This window comes from Eumetopias jubatus, unplaced genomic scaffold (genome assembly GCF_037043125.1).
Source record: "Eumetopias jubatus isolate StellerSeaLion01/CBP00866 unplaced genomic scaffold, mEumJub1_p1.0 scaffold_1, whole genome shotgun sequence".
Taxonomy (NCBI): Eukaryota; Metazoa; Chordata; class Mammalia; order Carnivora; family Otariidae; genus Eumetopias; species Eumetopias jubatus.
The window spans coordinates 207920856-207943702 of record NW_028274807.1 but is presented as its reverse complement, the minus strand read 5'-3'; the positions used below and the strand labels follow the sequence as shown (position 1 = coordinate 207943702).

The following is a 22847-nucleotide window of genomic DNA, read 5'->3' as shown; positions in this document are numbered from 1 at the left end:
GACACCAAATAACCCACACTTGAGTAGATGAGTAGATGAACATCATCAAAGACACGTTTTCCACAATAAAATATGGTGGGATAGAAAATTTTTACTTGACCATATTTCACGTCTTCTCTGATACCGAGCCCATATTAAGTCACTTTGTTTATGCGAATTTGTCTTTTTGTAGATTACACTTGGAGGGTATTTTTCTTTTTTTGTTGTTACTTTTTTAAAAAGATACTATTTATTTGACAGAGAGAGAGAGAGCACAAGCAGAGGGAGGAGCAGGCAGAGGGAGAGGGAGAAGCAGGCTCCCCGAGGAGCAGGGAGCCCGATGAGGGGCTCGATCCCAGGACTCTGGGATCATGACCTAAGCCGAAGACAGTCACTTAACCAACTGAGCCACCCAGGCGTCCTTGGAGGGTGTTTTTCATAAGCAATTTTGCCTTACTATTCTGTTCCAGGGATACTGTGTATGCTGAGCTGATAAGAGAATGAGATCCTAATGAGGATCACAAAGCCCCATGACTAGCTAAAAATCAAACTAGTAGGTTAAAGTCTATATTATCAGGAAGAGTATTTAAGGTAGTAACATAGAAAGGAATGGCAAACACAGTGTGATCTCAGAATTTCCTCTAAAGTAAAATTATAAAAAATGGCCTCAGTTGTCAAATGTAGTTTATTTCATAAAACTAGGACAGTTCATCATTCCATGAGGCAAATATGAATCCATAAATTGGTTTTGATTAATGGTTAGGATGAAGTTTGGAAATTAAGAAGAAAACACGAAAATTGTTGGCTATCATAAGGAGCATAAAGTTTAATAAAGCAGTTGAACATTAGAAAAATTGAAACTCCAGGAGATAAATAGAGGGATTAAGTTCTTCCTTCATGATCCAAATAAGAATCACAATTGCTGGATGTTAAGCATTAAGCCTGCAATCAGAGGTACTTCTTTAAAAACGGCCCTTTATGCATGGAGCACTGGGTGTTATACATAAAGAATGAATCATGGAACACTACATCAAAAACTAATGATGTCATGTATGGTGATTAACATAACATAATAAAAAAAGAAAAAAAGAAAAATGGCTCTTTAATGGCTTTCCCCTGAGAAATACATTTAAAGCTCCCTTTATTTTATTGTTCCTCAGGCTGTAGATAAAGGGGGTCAGCATGGGCGTGACCACTGTGTACATCACCGAGGCTACTGCACCTGAGTGGGAGCTCTGGGGAGCAGCAGAGCTAAGGTACACTCCTAGGTTTGAATAATAAAATAAAGAGACAACCAAGAGGTGAGATGCACAAGTGGAAAATGCTTTGTACTTCCCCTCAGCTGATGAGATCCCACATATGGAGGAAACTATCTTAGAGTAAGAGTAAAGGACCCCAGCCAGGGGAGCACCACCCAGTAGCAGTGCTGCAAAGTACATCACCATGTTATTAAGAAAGGTATCAGAACACACTAGTTGGATCATCTGATTGAGTTCACAGAAAAAGTGGGGGATTTCCAAGACTGTACAGAAGGACAGCCGCAACACCATTAAGGTTTGTAACAAGGAATGCAAGACACTGATGATCCAGGACACCAGATCCAGCAGTCCACAAAGCCGTGGGTTCATGATGACCATGTAATGCAGGGGTGATAGAGGGCCACAAACCGGTCGTAAGCCATCACAGTCGGAAGGAGGTTGTCCAAACCTACAAAAAGTATGAAAAAGTACACCTGCATGATGCAGCTTTCATAAGTTATGCCTTTTCTCTGTGTTTGTATATTCGCCAGCATCTTGGGGATGGTGGTGGAAATGAAAGAGATGTCTACAAAGGAGAGGTTGGCAAGGAAGAAGTACATGGGGGTGTGGAGGTGGGAGTCTGAGCTGATGGCCAGGATGATGAGCAGGTTCCCAAGTATGGTGACCAGGTACATGGACAAGAATAACTCAAAGAGGAAGGGCTACAATTCTGGTTCCTCAGAAAATCCCAGAAGAAGAAATTCTGAAATTCGTGTATCATTCTCTAGTCCCATGTCATTGACGTGACTACCAAAATAAAAGAGAAAAAGCATGACACGAGCATGCGTTACTAACCTGGCATGTGCATTATTGTTTATATTCTGCACTCAAAAAATTAATGTTTATATTTTATGGAACACGATAAAAACATTAAAAACTAGGAATGGAAGGAAACTACCCCAACTTAAAGTGGTATACGGAAAATCCACAGCAAACATGGTACTCTCTGGGGATACAGGGAACATTTTCCTGCATGATCAGGAACAAGGCAAGGATGCCAGTTTTTCCTGACTTCTACTCATTATAACACTGGAAGTTCTAACCAGAGCAATTAAAGAAAGAAAAAGAAAGAAAAGGTAACCAAACTGGAAAGGAAGAAATAAATTTATGTATGTAGATGGTGTGATCTTATATGTAGAAAGTCCTAATGATGCCACAAAAACACTAATAGAACTAATAAATTAATTCAGCCAAGTAACTGGATACAAAGACAACCCTCAAAAAATCAGTTGCATTTTTACATATGAACAGTGAACATCTGAAAAGGAAAATAATTGCATTTTTGCCATCTAAAAGAATAAGACTATCACCCCACACCAGTCAGAATGCCTAGCATAAAAGACAAAAAATACTAAGTTTGGTGCAGAGCTGGAAAAGAAGGAACCCCTTACACTGTTGGTGGGAATGCAAACTGATGCAGCCACTGTGGAAAACATATGGAGATTCCTCAAAAATTTAAAAATAGAACCACCCCATGGTCAAGTAATGCTGCTTCACAAAGAAGACAAAAACACTAATTTGAAAATATACATGTACCCAATGTTTATTGCAGCATTGTTTACAATAGCCAAGATATGGAAGCAGCCAAGTGTCCAGTGCTAGAGGAATGGATAAAGAAGATTGGTATGTATACATATACAATGGAATATTACTCGGCCATAAGAAAGAATGAGATCTTGCCTTCTGCAACAACATGGATGGATTTAGAGGGTGCTATATTAAGTGAAATAAATCAAAGACAAATACCATTTGACCTCACTTATATATGTAATCTAAAACCAGAACAAACAAACAGACAAATGCAGAGAACAAAGTGGTACTTGTGAGAGGGCAGGTGTGGGGGGAGTATTTAAAAGGTATTAAGGGGTAAAAATGAGATCTTGCCATTTGCAACAACATGGAAGAATCTAGAGTGTATAATACTAAGTGAAATCAGTCAGAGAAAGACAAATACCATATGATTTTACTCATATATGGAATTTAAGGAACAAAATTCTTTCAAATGAAGAAAGAAAAAAGAGACAAACAAATAGACTCTCAACTATAGAGAACAAACTGCTGGTTACCAGAGGGAGGGTGGTGGGGAGATGGTGACATAGGTGAAGGGGATTAACAGTACACTTATGATGAGCACTGAGTAATGTATAAAATGGTTGAATCACTATATTGGACACCTGAAACGAATATAACACTGAATGTCAATTATACTGAAATTAAAAAGTAAAATTTTAAATCGAAAAAAAAAACAAAATCCTTAAGTTACCCAAAAAATCCCCAAATAATAAAAAAAAACACATAGCGGAGCAAGATGGCGGAGGAGTAGGAGACCTGGATTTCCTCTGGTCTCAGGAATTCAGCTGAATAGGGATCAAACCATTCTGAACACCTACGAACTCAACAGGAGATCAAAGAGGAGAGTAGCAACAACTATCTGAACAGAGAAGCGACCACTTACTGGAAGGTAGGACGTGCAGAGAAGTGAATCCGAGGCGATATTCGGGAGGATAGACGGTGGGGGAGGGGCCTCCGCCGGCCGCTTCTGGCAAGTGATAGAGCCGCGGAGCACAAAATCGGAACTTTTAGAAGTCGGCTCCGCTGAGGGACGTCGCTGCAGTGGCTAAGCAGGGGGTGGAATCCTCCTGGGACAGTGTGGTCTCAGGACCCTCGGGGTCACAGAAAGAACGGGGGAGCCTGAGTGCGCCAGAGCTCCCAGGGATCGGAGCGGGGAAGCCGGCTTCAGAGACGTAGCAGAGGCGCGGGCTCTCAGCTTGGGGTGGCCATAAAGTGTGATCCACGGCCCAGTCGGGGAACTGCTCCTCCAGCAGGGACCCAACAGGCAGCAGATCCAGGGAGACTCCCCTTACTTCCCGCGGAGGAGCGGTGCGGGAACGCACCGCAGGGATCTGCTGGGTTTGGAGACTCCACACGGGGTCGGGTGCCACAGATAGCAACGCTCGGTCACAGGCCGGGTGAGCACGGAGTGCGGCCGGAGACCGGGGACAAGGGAGTGACTGCTTTTCTCTGGGCACACTGAGGAGCGGGGCCCCGAGGTCTCAGCTCCTCCGGGTGCAGATTGGGAGGCCACCATTTTTGCCCTGGTCCTCCAAGACTGTACGGAGAGCTTGCAGGGAACAAAAGCTCCTGAGAGCAAACCTGAGCAGCTTGCTTAGCCCGGACCGACAAGGGCGGGGCAATTCAGCCTCCGCAAAGACATTTGGAAACCACAGCAACAGGCCCCTCCCCCAGAAGATCAGCACGAACAGCCAGCAAGCCAAGACCAAGTTTACCGATCAAGGAGAATGGGAGAACTCCAGCGCTAGGGGAATACTGCACATAGAATTCATGGCTTTTTTTTTACCATGATTCATTAGTTCATCAAAGTTAATTTTTGTTAACTGTTTTTTTTCTTTTTCCCTTTTTCAACCAACATCTTATCAATCTCTTTTTAAAAAAAAAACATTTTTTATTTTTCATTTTTAGAGTCATATTTTAACCCTTCATAGTAGTTACCCTTATTTTTGGCATATATATATAAGTTGTTCTCTCTTTAAAATTTTGAGATACAGTTTCTTCTAACAGATCAAAATATACCCTAAATCACTAGTGTATGGCTCTGTTCTACTCTCCTGCCTGATCACATTCTCTCCCTTTTTTCTTTTTTCTTTTTTTAATCTTCTTTCTTTTTTCAAACAACTTCTTATCTTATCAAGTCCTTTTATAAAATCTTTTATAATTTTCATCTTTACAGTCATCTTCTATCCCTGCATTGTATCAACCCTTTTTTTGTACATATATGTCTTTCTTCCTTTAAATTTTAGGAGGCACTTTTTTCTAGCAGACCAAAATACGCCCAAAATCTAGTGTGTGGCACTGATCTATGCACTAGCCTGATCATATTTGATCACCTTCTGCTTTTTTTGTATTGTTCTGTTTTTGTTTTTATCTTTTTTTTCTTTGTTTTTCTCTTTCTTTTTTCTTTCTTTCCCTTTCTTTTCCCCTGGTTTCAGGTCTTTTCTGATTTGTATAGAGTTTATTTGCTGGGGACGTTGTAAACCTGTTAGCATTTTGTTCTCTCATTCATCTATTCTCCTCTGGACAAAATGACAAGACGAAAGAAATCACCTCAGCAAAAAGAACAAGAGGTAGTACCGTCAGCCAGGGACCTACTCAATACGGACATTAGTACGATGTCGGACCTAGAGTTCAGAATCATGACTTTAAAGATACTAGCTGGGCTTGAAAAAGAGTGGAAGTTATTAGAGAAACCCTTTCTGGAGAAATAAAAGAACTAAAATCTAACCAAGTCGAAATCAAAAAGGCTATTGATGAGGTGCAATCAAAAATGGGGGCACTAACTGCGAGGATAAATGAGGCAGAAGAGAGAATCAGCAATATAGAAGACCAAATGATGGAAAATAAAGAGGCTGAGAAAAAGAGAGAGAAACAACTACAGGATCACGAGGGCAGAATTCGAGAGATAAGTGATACAATAAGATGAAACAACATTAGAATAATTGGGATCCCAGAAGAAGAAGAAAGAGAGAGAGGGGCAGAAGGTATATTGGAGCAAATAATAGCAGAGAACTTCCCTAATGTGAGGAAGGAAACAGGCATCAAAATCCAGGAGGCACAGAGAACCCCTCTCAAAATCAATAATAATAGGTCAACACCCCGACATCTAATAGTAAAACTTACGAGTCTCAGAGACAAAGAGAAAATCCTGAAAGCAGCTCGGGAGAAGAGATATGTAATCTACAATGGTACAAATATTAAATTGGCAACAGACCTATCCACAGAGACCTGGCAGGCCAGAAAGGACTGGCAAGATATCTTCAGAGCACTAAACGAGAAAAATATGCAGCCAAGAATACTATATCCAGCTAGGCTGTCATTGAAAATAGAAGGAGAGATCAAAGGCTTCCAGAGCAAACAAAAACTAAAGGAATTTGCAAACACGAAACCAGCCCTCCAAGAAATATTGAAAGGGGTCCTCTAAGCAAAGAGAGAGCCTAAAAGCAGCAAAGATCAGAAAGGAACACAGAAAACATACAGTAACAGTCACCTTACTGGCAATACAATGGCACTAAATTCATACCTTTCCATAGTTACCCTGAATGTAAATGGGCTCAATGCCCCAATCAAAAGACACAGGCTATCAGATTGGATTAAACAACAAGACCCATCAATATGCTGTCTGCAAGAGACTTATTTTAGACCCAAAGACACCCCCAGATTGAAAGTGAGGGGGTGGAAAACCATTTACCATGCTAATGGACACCAAAAGAAAGCTGGGGTGGCAATCCTTATATCAGACAAACTAGATTTTAAAACAAAGACTGTAATAAGAGATGAGGAAGGACACTCTATCCTACTTAAAGGGTCTATCCAACAAGAAGATCTAACAATTGTAAATATCTATGCCCCGAACATGGGAGCAGCCAATTATATAAGGCAATTAATAACAAAAGCAAAGAAACACAATGACAACAATACAATAATAGTGGGGGACTTTAACACCCCCCTGACTGAAATGGACAGATCATCTAAGCAAACGATGAACAAGGAAATAAAGACTTTAAATGACACACTGGAACAAACGATCTTCACAGACATATTCAGATCATTCCATCCCAAAGCAGCAGAATACACATTCTTCTCTACTGCCCATGGAACATTCTCCAGAATTGATCACATCCTAGGTCACAAATCAGGTCTCAACCAGTACCAAAAGATTGGGATCATTCCCTGCATATTTTCAGACCACAATGCTTTAAAACTAGAACTCAATCACAAGAGGAAAGTCGGAAAGAACTCAAATACATGGAGGCTAAAGAGCATCCTACTAAAGAATGAATGGGTCAACCAGGAAATTAAAGAAGAATTAAAAAAATTCATGGAAACCAATGAAAATGAAAACACAACTGTCCAAAATCTTTGGGATACAGCAAAGGCAGTCCTGAGAGGAAAGTATATAGCAATACAAGCCTTTCTCAAGAAACAAGAAAGGTCTCAAATACACAACCTAACCCTACACCTAAAGGAGCTGGAGAAAGAACAGCAAAGAAAGCCTAAACCCAGCAGGAGAAGAGAAATCATAAAGATCAGAGCAGAAATCAATGAACTAGAAACCAAAACAACAGTAGAACAGATCAACGAAACTAGGAGCTGGTTCTTTGAAAGAATGAACAAGATTGATAAACCCCTGGCCAGACTGATCAAAAAGAAAAGAGAAATGACCCAAATCAACAAAATCATGAATGAAAGAGGAGAGATCACAACCAACACCAAAGAAATACATACAATTATAAGAACATATTATGAGCAACTCTATGCCAGCAAATTAGATAACCTGGAAGAAATGGGTGCATTCCTAGAGATGAATCAACTACCAAAATTGAATCAGGAAGAAATAGAAAACCTGAACAGACCTATAACCACTAAGGAAATTGAAGCAGTGATCAAAAATCTCCCAAGAAACAAAAGCCCAGGGCCAGATGGCTTCCCAGGGGAATTCTATCAGACATTTCAAGAAGAATTCATACCTATTCTCCTGAAACTGTTCCAAAAAATAGACATGGAAGGAAAACTTCCAAACTCATTTTATGAGGCCAGCATTACCTTGATCCCAAAACCAGACAAAGACCCCATCAAAAAGGAGAATTACAGACCAATATCCTTGATGAACATGGATGCAAAAATTCTCACCAAAATACTAGCCAATAGGATCCAACAGTACATTAAAAGGATTATTCACCACGACCAAGTGGGATTTATCCCTGGGCTGCAAGGCTGGTTCAACATCCGCAAATCAATCAACGTGATACAATACATTAACAAAAGAAAGAACAAGAATCATATGATCCTCTCAATAGATGCAGAAAAAGCATTTGACAAAGTACAGCATCCTTTCTTGTTCAAAACTCTTCAGAGTATAGGGATAGAGGTTACATACCTCAATATCATAAAAGCCATCTACGAAAAACCTACAGTGAATATCATTCTCAATGGGGAGAAGCTGATAACTTTTCCCCTAAGGTCAGGAACGTGGCAGGGATGTCCACTCTCACCACTGCTATTCAACATAGTATTGGAATTCCTAGCCACAGCCATCAGACAACAAAAAGAAATCAAAGGCATCCAAATCGGCAAAGAGGAAGTCAAACTCTCACTCTTTGCAGATGATATGATACTTTATGTGGAAAACCCAAAAGACTCCACCCCAAAACTGCTAGAAGTCATACAGGAATTCAGTCAAGTAGCAGGATATAAAATCAATGCACAGAAATCAGTGGCATTCCTATACACCAACAACAAGACAGAAGAGAAACAAATCAAGGAGTCAATCCCATTCACAATTGCACCCAAAACCATAAGATACCTAGGAATAAATTTAACCAAAGAGGCAGAGGATCTGTACTCAGAAAACTATAAAATACTCAGGAAAGAAATTGAAGAAGACACAACGAAATGGAAAAACGTTCCATGCTCATGGATTGGGAGAACCAACATTGTGAAGATGTCAATGCTACCTAGAGCAATCTACACATTCAATGCAATCCCCATCAAAATACCATCCACTTTTTTCAAAGAAATGGAACAAATAATCCTAAAATTTGTATGGAACCAGAAGAGACTCCGAATAGCCAGAGGGATATTTAAAAAGAAAAGCAAAGCTGGTGGCATCACAATTCCGGACTTCCAGCTCTATTACAAAGCTGTCATCATCAAGACAGTATGGTACTGGCACAAAAACATAGATCAATGGAACAGAATCGAGAGCCCAGAAATGGACCCTCAACTCTATGGTCAACTTATCTTTGACAAAGCAGGAAAGAATATCCAATGGAAAAAAGACAGTCTCTTCAAAAAAGGGTCTTGGGAAAATTGGACAGCCACATGCAGAAGAATGAAACTGGACCATTTCCTTACACCACACACAAAAATAGACTCCAAATGGTTGAAAGACCTAAATGTGAGACAGGAGTCCATCAGAATCCTAAAGGAGAACACAGGTAGCAACCTCTTCGACCTCAGCCGCAGCAACTTCTTCCTAGAAACATCACCAAAGGCACGGGAAGCCAGGGCAAAAATGAACTATTGGGATTTCATCAAGATAAAAAGCTTTTGCACAGCAAAAGAAACAGTCCACAAAACCAAAAGACAACCGACAGAATGGGAGAAAATATTTGCAAATGACATATCAGATAAAGGGCTAGTATCCAAAATCTATAAAGAACTTATCAAACTCAACACCCAAAGAACAAATAATCCAATCAAGAAATGGGCAGAAAACATGAACAGACGTTTTTCCAAAGAAGACATCCAAATGACCAACAGGCACATGAAAAAGTGCTCAACATCGCTCGGCATCAGGGAAATCCAAATCAAAACCTCAATGAGATACCACCTCACACCCGTCAGAATGGCTAAAATTAACAAGTCAGGGAACGACAGATGTTGGTGGGGATGTGGAGAAAGGGGAACCCTCCTACACTGTTGGTGGGAATGCAAGCTGTTGCAACCCCTCTGGAAAACAGTATGGAGTTTCCTCAAATAGTTGAAATTAGAGCTACCATTCGATCCAGCAATTGCACTACTGGGTATTTACCACAAAGATACAAATGTAGGGACCCGAAGGGGTACGTGCACCCCAATGTTTATAGCAGCAATGTCCACAGTAGCCAAACTGTGGAAAGAGCCAAGATGTCCATCGACAGATGAATGGATAAAGAAGTGGTATATATACACAATGGAATATTATGCAGCCATCAAAAGGAATTTGATCTTGCCATTTGCAATGACGTGGTTGGACCTGGAGGGTGTTATGCTGAGTGAAATAAGTCAATCAGAGAAAGACATGTATCATATGACCTCACTGATATGAGGAATTCTTAATCCCAGGAACAAACTGAGTGTTAGTGGAGTGGTTGGGGGTGGGAGGGATGGGGTGGCTGGGTGATAGACATTGGGGAGGGTATGTGCTATGGTGAGCGCTGTGAATTGTGCAAGACTGTTGAATCACAGCTCTGTACTTCTGAAACAAAAAACGCAATATATTTTAAGAAAAAAGAAAAAGAAGAAGATAGCAGGAAAGGAAGAATGAAGGGGAGCAAGTCAGAGGGGGAGACGAACAAGGAGAGATGATGGACTCTGAAAAACAAACTGAGGGTTCTAGAGGGGAGGAGCGTAGGGGGATGGGTTAGCCTGGTGTTGGGTATTAAAGAGGGCACATTCTGCATGGAGCACTGGGTGTTATGTACAAACAATGAATCATGGAACACTACACCAAAACAAATGATGTAATATATGGTGATTAACATAACAATAAAAATTTAAAAAAACACATAAAATCTACAGGCAGAACAATCTTAATTAAGGCAAGAAACTGAGAAAGAAGTTATACATTAACTAGTAGAATTTAAAATAATTTTATAGCCAAAATATCTCCATAGAATTAAATAGAGAAACAATAATCTGTAGGGGCGCCTGTGTGGATCATTTGGTTAAGCCTGTGACTCTATTTCAGCTCAGGTCTTGATCTTGGAGTCATGAGATCGAGCCCCAGCTCAGGGTCTGTGCTGGGTGTGGAATCTGCTTAATAGTCTCTCGTTCTCCCTCTGCCTCTGCCTGTCCCCATCAATGCTCTCTCTCTTTCTGTCTCTCTCTCAAAGAAAAAAAAAAGAGAGAGAGAGAGGGAGAGACAGAGTGAGAAAAACAATAATCCATAAACATTCAAAATGCTGAAAATTGTAGAAAATGGGCATATAATGTATGGGCATAATAGTAATGGGCAAATCAAAATGGTGACCAAATAATGAATTTTGCACACACTAATAGTTTAAGAAAACTCCAAAAAAATCCCTTCCACACCCATCAGCCTGTCAAAAAATTTAAAGAGCTATCACATCGATTGGGTTTGGAACTTTTAACAGGTAGGAAAGTGTACTCTTTTATTTTCATTACAGAAATGTGATGTGCTATAACATTGGAGGGAAATGATCTGAAAACAGCTATAAGTATTGAAAATATAGATATGCATTATTCACCTCAGGGTTTCTCATCTCAGCACTATTGATATTCTGGCCCAGATCAGTCTCTGTGCTGGGGTTTGTCCTGGGCATTGTAGGATGTCTAGAGCATCTCTGGCCTCTTGTGACACCTCTCCAATCTGACAGCCTAAAATATCCCTGGACTGTGCTCAATGTCCTCTGGAGGACAAAACTGCCCCCAGTGGAGAACCAGTATTTTAACTCAATATCAAAATATTTTTGTATAATTGGTATAACAGCGATTTAATGAGAAAGAATATGAGAAATCCTCAAAAGTGTAAATAACACAGCCATACCCTGAAATATGTGATCACTGAAATAATTAATTAGCATTATACTGGTTGATGGAGGCAAGTCTGTAAGGTGCTATTGAGGGAGACAGCTTTAAAAACAAAACAACAACAACAACAACAAAAAACAACAGCACTGCACCGGAGCATAAAGAGTATTTACAATGTGCATAAGATTCTATGCATGAATTTGAGTAAAGTGTATGAATATTTCTGTGTGCATAACATAGAAATGTAAGTTTTAAAAGAAACAAAGAGCTTATGAAACAAAGGATAGCAGTGAGAGTGAGATTAGGTTAGGCACGGAGCTGTTTCCAAGAGCTGTCTGAAACACAGTGACAATCTATAACTGACATTATAGAGAGGCATAAAATAGTGTTAATGTAATGACATCAGCGTAGATCACTAATTCAAGATTAAAATACTAAAGACATGGAAATGGGGGGCCTGGCTGGCTCAATGGTAGAGCCTGTGGCTCTAGATTTCGGGCTGTTGAATTCGAGTACCATGTTGGGGTAGAGATCACTTTAAAAAAACATTAAAACTTAGAAATAAAAGAATATAACAAATAGCCTTTTAAAAAATGAGGGGGGAAGCATTATCTAAGGTTATAATTTGATCTTATGCAAGATATATTAATTCATAGTTGTTAAGAAGGTGAAAGTTAAGTCAAACAATAAAGAAGAATTCCCTCCAAATGATGGCTGCAGGTGACATGACTTTGAGAAATAGATCTAATCACAAAAGGCTGAAAGGTAGAATAACAAATAACAGAAATGTAAAGATATGTTGGAAATATGTATAAAAGGTGATTTATTAATTCAAATGATGCAGAAAAACTTTCTACACTTGGGCAAGCAAGAGAAGGGAGGAAAATATGACCAAATGATAGGTTTGAGCACACAAAATGTATTAACTTTCCTACTACCCTCTAATACAGCTATACATACATAAAGGAACTGAAGGTCAAATATAAAAGTTGATAGAAAAACTCCAATTCTTATGTTTGGAAAAATGGAATAAAAAAACAGGAATATAAACACTCCAAACCCACCAAACATACACACAGAACTGACACAGACAATTTGCAATAGAAAAAGCAAATGCCTACGAAACCCACAAATATACTCATCCTTGCCAGTAAGGAAATGATTGCAATGTAAAGCTTTTTTAATATATCCCCTTTCCATTTATTACATTTTTTTCATTGACTGGAATACCCAACATGCAAATGGACACTGTGAAATGTATGTCTCATGATCCATTAGTCTGGATCTTTCTCATCAATATGGGAACACACTCAAATTGTCCCTGGCTTAAAAAGCATCAAAGGAATGCCCTCACTTGACTGCATATCCCTCCTGGCTAATACCCTACATCTCTAGTCCCCTTACTTGCAAAGATTCTTGGACTTGTGCTCTACTCTTATTAAGACCACTTTCTGCCACTCACCACCACTCTTCCATCACCACTACTTAATCCTCAACAATCTCCCCTGCATGGCTGATTTCAGTGTTTACTTTTCTTTTTAGGATCACAAATAAATGTATTCATTAGTTACTCAAGCAAGCCCAAAACCGCAGTGATGTCCTGGTGCTGGACAGGGCTGGGTTGGCTCTCAGGTGGCTTCAGGTAAATATTTTCACCCTTCTATTGTCTCTGACACTTTCCTGCAGTATCTGCTGGGTTTCCAGACTCACTTGCTTGGGGGTCTCTGTGCAAAAGTCCAAGTTCCTCCCTTGAAGGTCGATAATGGACACTGAAGCTCTGTTCTCAAACAATACAGCAGGAGTCTCCTACCCAGTCTTAGGACTCCAAAAGAAATAACCCTGTCCCACTCAGCCCAAGGCTGCACCTGCTGAGGGACAACAGCAGAAGAGATATTTATGGCTCCGTATCTACTCCTTAGGCATATTTCCCTCCTTTTACTCCAACCCCTGAGCACATCACTCCACATGGGACATTGCTCTGCACAGATAGGAATTTCTTTCCTGTAGTTGCCTGTTTCCAAGAGACCAGCTAATGAGTCAGGTGAACCCAGTTATTACTCTTCCCTGAACTCACCTGCCTCCCACAGAGCTAACCTCTTACAAACTTATCCCAACCCTGAGTTCAAGATTTCTCCAAATCTAAGCGTGAAGAATTTTTCTTTACTAGGCTCCTTGGGTGTCCCAAATCTTAAGTCATGGTGGGACACAGCATTGATATCTCCAGAAGATTGCTATCCCCCCTTCAACGAGGTGAAGAAATGTATTCCTCTGACATAAAACCATGAGGACTACAGTCCTTGGCTTCCATGACATTTTTGCCAAAATAGTTAAGAGTTCAATGCTTTAAGATAAATTAAGAGTTGTTGTTTCTTCTAAATTTATAAAATATTTTGGTAATTAAAAGATACATGTATTTAGGTATAGGGCCTCAGGTTTACCTGACGAAAAGAGTTCTAGAGATGGATGGTGGTGCCATCTGCCCAACAATGTGAATGTATTTCATCCCGCTGAGCTGTGCACTTAAAAATGGTTAAGGGGCACCTTGGCGGCTCAATTGGCAGAATCTCTGACTCTTGATCTCAGCTCAGGTCTTGATCTCAGAATGGTGAGTTCAAGCCCTGTGTTAGGCTCTGCACTGGGCATAGAGCCTAATGAAAAATAAAATAAAAATAAAAACATTTAAAAAATGCTTAAGAGGTGCGTGAAAGAGTTCATTGGGATTGAGGAGCGCACTTGCTGTGATGAGCACCGGGTGATGGATGGAAGTGCTGAATCACTAAATTATACACCTGAAATTAATATTTTACTGTATGTTAACTAACTAGAAAAAACTATTTAAAAAAAGATTATACTTATCTTCATACATACTGAGAAATGTATAGAATGTTGAATCATTTTATTGTATCCCTGAAGTGAAAAAAACACTGTATGTTACTTATTCTTGAACAAAAAACATTTTTTTAACACAAAATAAAAAAAAATTTAAAAGACAAAAGGATAAAAAGATTACTTATGATTGTCCAGGTGGGACTAAAGTAATCACAACGGTCCTCCAAATGTTGAGGAGGGAGACCGAAGAGTTGGTGTCAGAGAGCCTTTGAAAATGCTGCCCTGCTGGCTCTGAAGGTGGAAGAAGGGCCATGAACCCAGGAATGTCGGCAGCCAGCAAGAGAAACTAGAATTGGAAAAGAAACAGATTTTCCCTTGAGCCTCTAGAAGGAACGCAACCCTGCAGATATGTTGCTATTGGTCCGATGAGACTCCTTCCAAGCTTCTGACTTAAAACATTAAGAAACTAGTGTGGGGATATTTTACAGCAGCAGGGGGAATCTTATATGCACATAGTCAATAAAATTATTTGAGGGAATTGAGTTTAAGTCTCTCAATTCACTCACCAGCTTCCTTTGGATAAGGGCAATTTATATTACAAACCCACAGTAGTTAGAAAGGAAAATTTAAATCCTATGGAGATAGTCTGCCCCATCAGCTGGTACAGTGAGCTCCTCACAGTATAAATGTTCGTGTGGTGTGACTACGAGGCCTTTGAGGCAATGACATAGGAAAGGAACTCATCAAAATTATGGCCACTCATTGTAATTTAAATCTTTGTATTCCTGTATCCTTTTATTTCACATAAATTCAAAAGTTCATTCTTTTCAAAAGTGCTATCCTCTCCATTCTTCTCAAGATTGCTTTCAACATAAAAGATGAAATCATAAATGTGTCTGTATGTGTACACATGTGAATGAGCTTATGTGAAAGAAAATGTGTGCAAACCACATACATATCCAAGACACAACCATTACCCTCAAATGTTGTCTTTGAGGTAAAAAAGGAAGTTCCACACATTTTATTCATTCTCAAAAACGTCCATATGAAGTTATATTTATTTATTTATTTATTAAGTTCAATTAGCCAACGTATAGTACATTAGTTTCTGATGTAGTGTTCAGTGATTCATTAGTTGCATATAACACCCAGTGCTCATCAGATCACGTGTCCTCCCTAATGCCAAACACCCAGTTACCCCATCCCCCCACCCCCTCTCTTCTGCAACCCTCAATTTGTTTCCCAGAGTCCAAAGTTATGTTTAGATTCCCACATTACCTTCAGAAATAGGGAATACAATGCTCAGCATGCTTAAATTTTTAGTAATTACCTAACAAAGCGTTAAAACTTATGTACACTCTTGAAGTAAGCAAGATGGCGGAGGAGTAGACCTGGATTTCGTCTGGTCCCAGGAATTCAGTTGGATAGGGACCAAACCATTCCAAACACCTACGAACTCAACAGGAGATTGAAGAAAAGAATAGCAACAACTCTGAACAGAAAAGCCACCACTTTCTGGAAGGTAGGACGTGTGGAGAAGTGAAACCGAGGCGATATTCGGGAGGATATACAGCGGGGGAGGGGCCTCCGTTGGCCGCTTCTGGCAAGTGCTAGAGCCGCGGAGCACAAAATCAGAACTTTTTGAAGTCGGCTCCGCTGAGGGACGTCGCTCCAGTGTCCGGGCAGGGGGTGGAACCCTCGCGGGACAGGGTGGTCTCAGGACCCTCGGGGTCACAGAAAGACCGGGGGTGCCTGAGTGCGCCAGAGCTCCCAGGTATCAGAGCGGGGAAGCCGGCTGCAGAGACGGAGCCCAGGCGCCGACTCTCAGCTCGGGGTTGCCATAAACTGTGATCGGTGACAGTCGGGCCACTGCTTCTCCAGCAGGGACCCAACAAGCGGCAGATCCGGGGGGACTCCCTTCCTCCCCTGGGAGGAGCGGCGCGGGAGCGCACCGCAGGGATCTGCTGGGTTTGGAGACTCCACACGGGGTCGGGTGTCAGAGATAGAAACGCTCGGTCACAGGCCAGGTGAGCACGGAGTGCGGCCGGAGACCAGGGAGACCGGAGTGACTGCTTTTCTCTGTGGGCGCACTGAGGAGCGGGGCCCCGAGTTCTCGGCTCCCCCGGCGCGGAGATTGGGAGGCCGCCATTTGCACTCTCATCCTCCAAAGCTGTAGGGAAAGCTTGCAGGGAACAAAAGCTCCGGAGAGCAAACCCCAGCAGATTACTTAGCCTGGATCGACAACGGCGGGGAAATTCCACCTCCCGCAAAGCCATTTGGGAACCACGGCAACAGGCCCCTCCCCCAGAAGATCAGCACGAACAGCCAGCCAAGACCAAGTTTACCGATCAAGGAGAACGGCAGAACTCCAGCGCTAGGGGAATACTGCATATAGAATTCATGGCTTTTTTACCATGATTCATTAGTCTTTCAAAGTTAATTTTTTAAACTTTTTTTTTGAAGTTTTCTTTTTCCCTTTTACAACCAACATCATATCAATCCCTTTAAAAAAATTTTTTTTTATTTTTCATTTTTAGATCATATTCTATCCCTTCATAGTAGTTACCCTTATTTTTGGCGTATATATATAAGTTGCTCTCTTTAAAATTTTGACATAAAGTTTCTTCTTTTTTTTTAAAATTTTTTTATTGTTATGTTAATCACCATATATTACATAATTTGTTTTGGTGTACTGTTCCATGATTCATTGTTTGTTCATAACACCCAGTGCTCCATGCAGAATGTGCCCTCCTCAATACCCATCACCAGGCTAACCCATCCCCCCAGCCCCTCCCCTCTAGAACCCTCAGTTTGTTTTTCAGAGTCCATCATCTCTCCTGGTTCGTCTCCCCCTCTGACTTACTCCCCTTCATTCTTCCTCTCCTGCTATCTTCTTTTTCTTTTTTCCTAAAATATGCTGCGTTATTTGTTTCAGAAGTACAGATCTGTGATTCAACAGTCTTACACAATTCACAGCGCTCACCGTAGCACATATCTTCCCCAATGTCTATCACCCAGCCACCCCATCCCTCCCACCCCCGACCACTCCAGCAACCTTCAGTTTGTTTCTGAGATTAAGAATTCCTCATATCACTGAGGTCATATGATACATGTCTTTCTCTGATTGAGACATAAAGTTTCTTCTAACAGATCAAAATATTCCCTAAATCACTAGTGTATGGCTTTGTTCTAGTCAACTGCCTGATCACATTCTCTCCTCTTATTTTCTTTCTTTTTTTTTAATCCTCTTCTTTCTTTTTTCAAACACCTTATCAATTCCTTTTTTAAAATGTTTGATAATTTTCATCTTTACTGTCATAGTCCATCCCTTCATCATACAAACCCTTATTTGTACATATTTAAGTCTTTCTTTCTTTACAATTTTAGGGGGCACTTTCTCCTAACAGACCAAAATACACCCAAAATCTAGTGTGTGGCACTGATCTATGCACCAGTCTGATCATAGTTGATCATATTCTGTTTTTTTTTTTTTGGTCCTCTTCTGTTTTTGTTTGTTTTTATCTTTTTCCTTTTCTTTTTTTTTTCTCTTTCTTTTTTCTTTCTTTCCCTTTCTTTTCCCCTGGTCTCATGTCTTTTCTGATTTGTTTAGAGTATATTTTCTGGGGACGTTGTTAAGCTGTTAGCATTCTGTTCTCTCATTCATCTATTCGAGGATAAGCAATATGATAAGATGAAACAACATTAGAATAATTGGAATCCCAGAAGAAGAAGAGAGAGAGAGAGGGGGACAGAAGGTATATTGGAGCATATTATAGCAGAGAACTTCCCTAATGTGGAGAAGGAAACAGGCATCAAAATCCAGGAGGCACATAGAACCCCTCTCAAAATCAATAATAATAGGTCAACACCCTGACATCTAATAGTAAAACTTACAAGACTCAGAGACAAAGAGAAAATCCTGAAAGCAGCTCGGGGGAACAGATATGTAACCTACAATGGTAGAAATATTAGATTGGCAACAGACTTATCCAAAGAGACCTGGCAGGCCAGAAAGGACTGGCATGATATCTTCAGAGCACTAAATGAGAAAAATATGCAGCCAAGAATACTATATCCAGCTAGGCTGTCATTGAAAATAGAAGGAGAGATAAAAAATTTCCAGGACAAACAAAAACTAAAGGAATTTTGCAAACACAAAACCAGCCCTCCAAGAAATATTGAGAAGGGTCCTCTAAGCAAAGACAGAGCCTAAAAGCATAGACCAGAAAGGAACACAGACAATATAAAGTAACAGTCACCTAACAGGCAATACAATGGCACTAAATTCATATCTTTCAATAGTTACCCTGAATGTAAATGGGCTAATGCCCTAATCAAAAGACACGGGCTATCAGATTGGATTAAAAAACAAGACCCATCCATAGGCTGTCTGCAAGAGACTCATTTTAGACCCAAAGACACCCACACATTGGAAGTGAGGGGGTGGACAACAATTTACCATGCTAATGGACACCGAAAGAAACCTAGGGTGGCAATCCTTCTATCAGACAAATTAGATTTTAAACCAAAGACTGTAATAAGAGATGAGGAAGGACACTCTATCCTACTTAAAGGGCTTATCCACCAAGAAGATCAAACAATTATAAATATCTATTCCCCTAACATGGGAACAGCCAATTATATAAGGCAATTAATAACAAAAGCAAAGAAACACATTCACAACAATACAATAATAGTGGGGGACTTTAACATCCCCCATCCACTGAGATGGACAGATCATCTGAGCAAAAGATTAACAAGGAAATAAAGAATTTAAATGATACACTGGACCAAATGGACTTCACAAACATATTCAGAACATTCCATTCCAAAGCAACGGAATACACATTCTTCTCTAGTGCTCATGGAACATTCTCCAGAATAGATCACATCCTGGGTCACCATCAGGTCTCAACTGGTACCAAAAGATTGGGATCGTTCCGTGCATATTTTCCGACAGCAATGCTTTGAAACTAGAAATCAATGACAAGAGGAAAGTTGGAAAGAACTCAAATACATGGAGGCTAAGGAGCATCCTACTAGAGAATGAATGGGTCAACCAGGAAATTAAAGAAAATTAAAAATAAAACATGGAATCAAATGAAAATAAAAACACAACTGTTCAAAATCTTTGGGATGCAGCAAAGGCAGTCCTAAGAGGAAAGTATATAGCAATACAAGCCTTTCTCAAGACACACAAAGGTCTCAAATACACAACCTAACCCCACACCTAAAGGAGCTAGAGAAAAAACAGCCAATTAGGCCTAAACCCAGCAGGAGAAGAGAAATCATAAAGATCAGAGCAGAAATCAATGAAATAGAAACCAAAAGAAGAGTAGAAGAGATCAACGAAACTAGGAGCTGGTTCTTTGAAAGAATTAAGAAGATTGAAAAACCCCTGGCCATAATTATCAAAAAGAAGAGAGAAAGGACCCAAATCAACAAAATCATGAATGAAAGAGGAGAAATCACAACCAACACCAAAGAAATACAAACAATTATAAGAACATATTATGAGCAACTCTATGCCAGCAAATTCGATAACCTGGAAGAAAGGGGTGCATTCCTAGAGATGTATCAACTACCAAAATTGAACCACGAAGAAATAGAAAACCTAAACAGACCTATAACCACTAAGGAAATTGAAGATTTTGGGAGATCCAAAATCTCCCAACAAACAAAGGCCCAGGGCCAGATGGCTTCCCAGGGGAATTCTACCAAACATTTCCTGATGAGTTAATACCTATTCTCCTGAAACTGTTCCAAAAAATAGAAATGGAAGGAAAAGTTCCAAACTCATTTTATGAGGCCAGCATTACCTTGATCCCAAAACCAGACAAAGACCCCATCAAAAAGGAGAATTACAGACCAATATCCTTGATGAACATGGATGCAAAAATTCTCACCAAAATACTAGCCAATAGGATCCAACAGTATATTAAAAGGATTATTCACCACGACCAAGTAGGATTTATCCCTGGGCTGCAAGGCTGGTTCAACATCTGCAAATCAATTAACGTGATACAATACATTAACAAAAGAAAGAACAAGAATCATATGACCCTCTCAATAGATGCAGGAAAAGCATTTGACAAAGTACAGCATCCTTTCTTGATCAAAACTCTTCAGAGTATAGGGATAGAGGGTACATACCTCAATATCATAAAAGCCATCTACGAAAAACCTACAGCGAATATCATTCTCAATGGGGAAAAGCTGAGAGCTTTTCCCCTAAGGTCAGGAACGCGGCAGGGATGTCCACTCTCACCACTGCTATTCAACATATTATTAGAAGTCCTAGCCACAGCAATCAGACAACAAAAAGAAATCAAAGGCATCCAAATCGGCAAAGAGGAAGTCAAACTCTCACTCTTTGCAGATGATATGATACTTTATGTGGAAAACCCAAAAGACTCCACCCCAAAACTGCTAGAACTCATAAAGGAATTCAGTCAAGTAGCAGGCTATAAATTAAATGCACAGAAATCAGTGGCATTCCTATACACCAACAACAAGACAGAAGAGAGACAAATCAAGGAGTCGATCCCATTCACAATTGCACCCAAAACCATTAGATACCTAGGAATAAATTTAACCAAAGAGGCAAAGGATCTGTACTCAAAAAACTATAAAATACTCAGGAAAGAAATTGAAGAAGACACAACGAAATGGAAAAACATTCCATGCTCCTGGATGGGGAGAACCAACATTGTGAAGATGTCAATGCTACCTAGAGCAATCTACACATTCAATGTAATCCCCATCAAAATACCATCCACTTTTTTCAAAGAAATGGAACAAATAATCCTAAATTTTGTATGGACCTGGAAGAGACCCCGAATAGCCAGAGGAATATTGAAAAAGAAAAGCAAAGCTGGCGGCATCACAATTGCGGACTTCCAGCTCTATTACAAAGCTGTCATCATCAAGACAGTATGGTACTGGCACCCTCTAAGTCCATCTGTGTTGTAGATGGCTACATTGAATTAAAAGCTTCTGCACAGCAAAGGAAACAGTCAACAAAACAAAAAGACAACTACTGAGTGGTAAAAGATATTTGCAAATAATCTATCCAATAAGGGATTAATATCCAAACTATATAAAAAAGTATACCAAAAAAATTAATGGTAATTCAATTAAAAATGACAAGAAACATGAGTAGACATTTCTCCAAAGAAGACATCCAGATGATCAACAGACCCATGAAAAGATGGTCAATGGCACTCATGAGCAGGGAAACACAAATCAAAATCACAATGAGATATCAACTGGTACCTGTCAGAATGGATAAAATTAACCACACAGGAAACAACTGATGTTGGCAAAGATGTGGAGAAAGGGGAACCCTCTTGCACAGTTGGTGGGAATGCAAACTGGTGCAGCCACTTGGGACACAGAGTGGAGGGGCTCAAACAATTGAAAATAGATCTACCCTATGATCCATGGATCCCACTACTTGGATTTACCCAAAGAAAATTCATCCTCATACTTGTAGTCATCAGAGAAACTAAGAAAATATCAGGTCAATCTATTTATTCAAATTTTCTTCCCATGTAGACTTCCACCAGAGATATATTTTTACTCATCAGTGTTTAATAGTGACTATGGTAGGCATTCTGGAATATAATAGAATAAATAGTTGAATAATAGAATAAAACAACGAAACTAGTTTTAAAGCACAGGAACATGTTTGTAGAGAAAGTCCCTGACATTAAGCTTTTGATTTCCGAAGCTTCCATTTCAGAGACAACCATGCTGAATAAACACATTGTCAGGTGTGTGACACTATTACCAGATAAGCACTCAGGCTGCCCCAGCCATGAAGAACCTCCTCAGAAAGCCCTGGGTAAACTGGATACTGACACATGAGTGACCATGCCTTCCCTTTCCTTGCCAGAATTTCACTCTTATGTTTTAAACTAGTCAATATAGAGTGAACCTAGGAACCCCTAGCCACTCTGTCCATGGATCCCAATAATGGGCCCCCTAGACCTTTTGGTTATCTCTACAAGAACCTTTGGTAATAAACCTCATCTTGTTAGAGTTCTCTGATGAGTGATGCTGAGCTGTGTCTTGCATTCACAATAAGAACCCAAGGGCAAGTGGAGCCACAGCAGAAGCTCTGGTGAAGGAAGCATCTGTGGGAATGTCCACAAGTACAGGGGTGCAGGGGAGTGTCCACGCTTTCCTACTCAGAGCATCCCTGTCAGAAACCTGAGACCTAAACAGAACAAGATTAGAGACCACATTATTAGGAAGAGGAGTGAAGGTGTGATGTAAAAAGACTGACAGTCTCAAGGTAAAAACTGCTGTTTTGTATTCTCCTCTACAGTAAAGTTATGTGAAGGGCTCTTGGCCAAGTGTAATTTCTTCCATATGAAGAATACAACCATAATTATTTTTTAGGAATTC

At 40.1% G+C, this 22847-nt stretch overlaps 1 pseudogene; it reads right to left on the bottom strand.

Annotated features, from left to right (window-relative positions):
* Nucleotides 1-1025: 1025 nt before the first annotated feature.
* Nucleotides 1026-2011, bottom strand: LOC114197719 (olfactory receptor-like protein OLF4; annotated as a pseudogene).
* Nucleotides 2012-22847: the final 20836 nt, after the last annotated feature.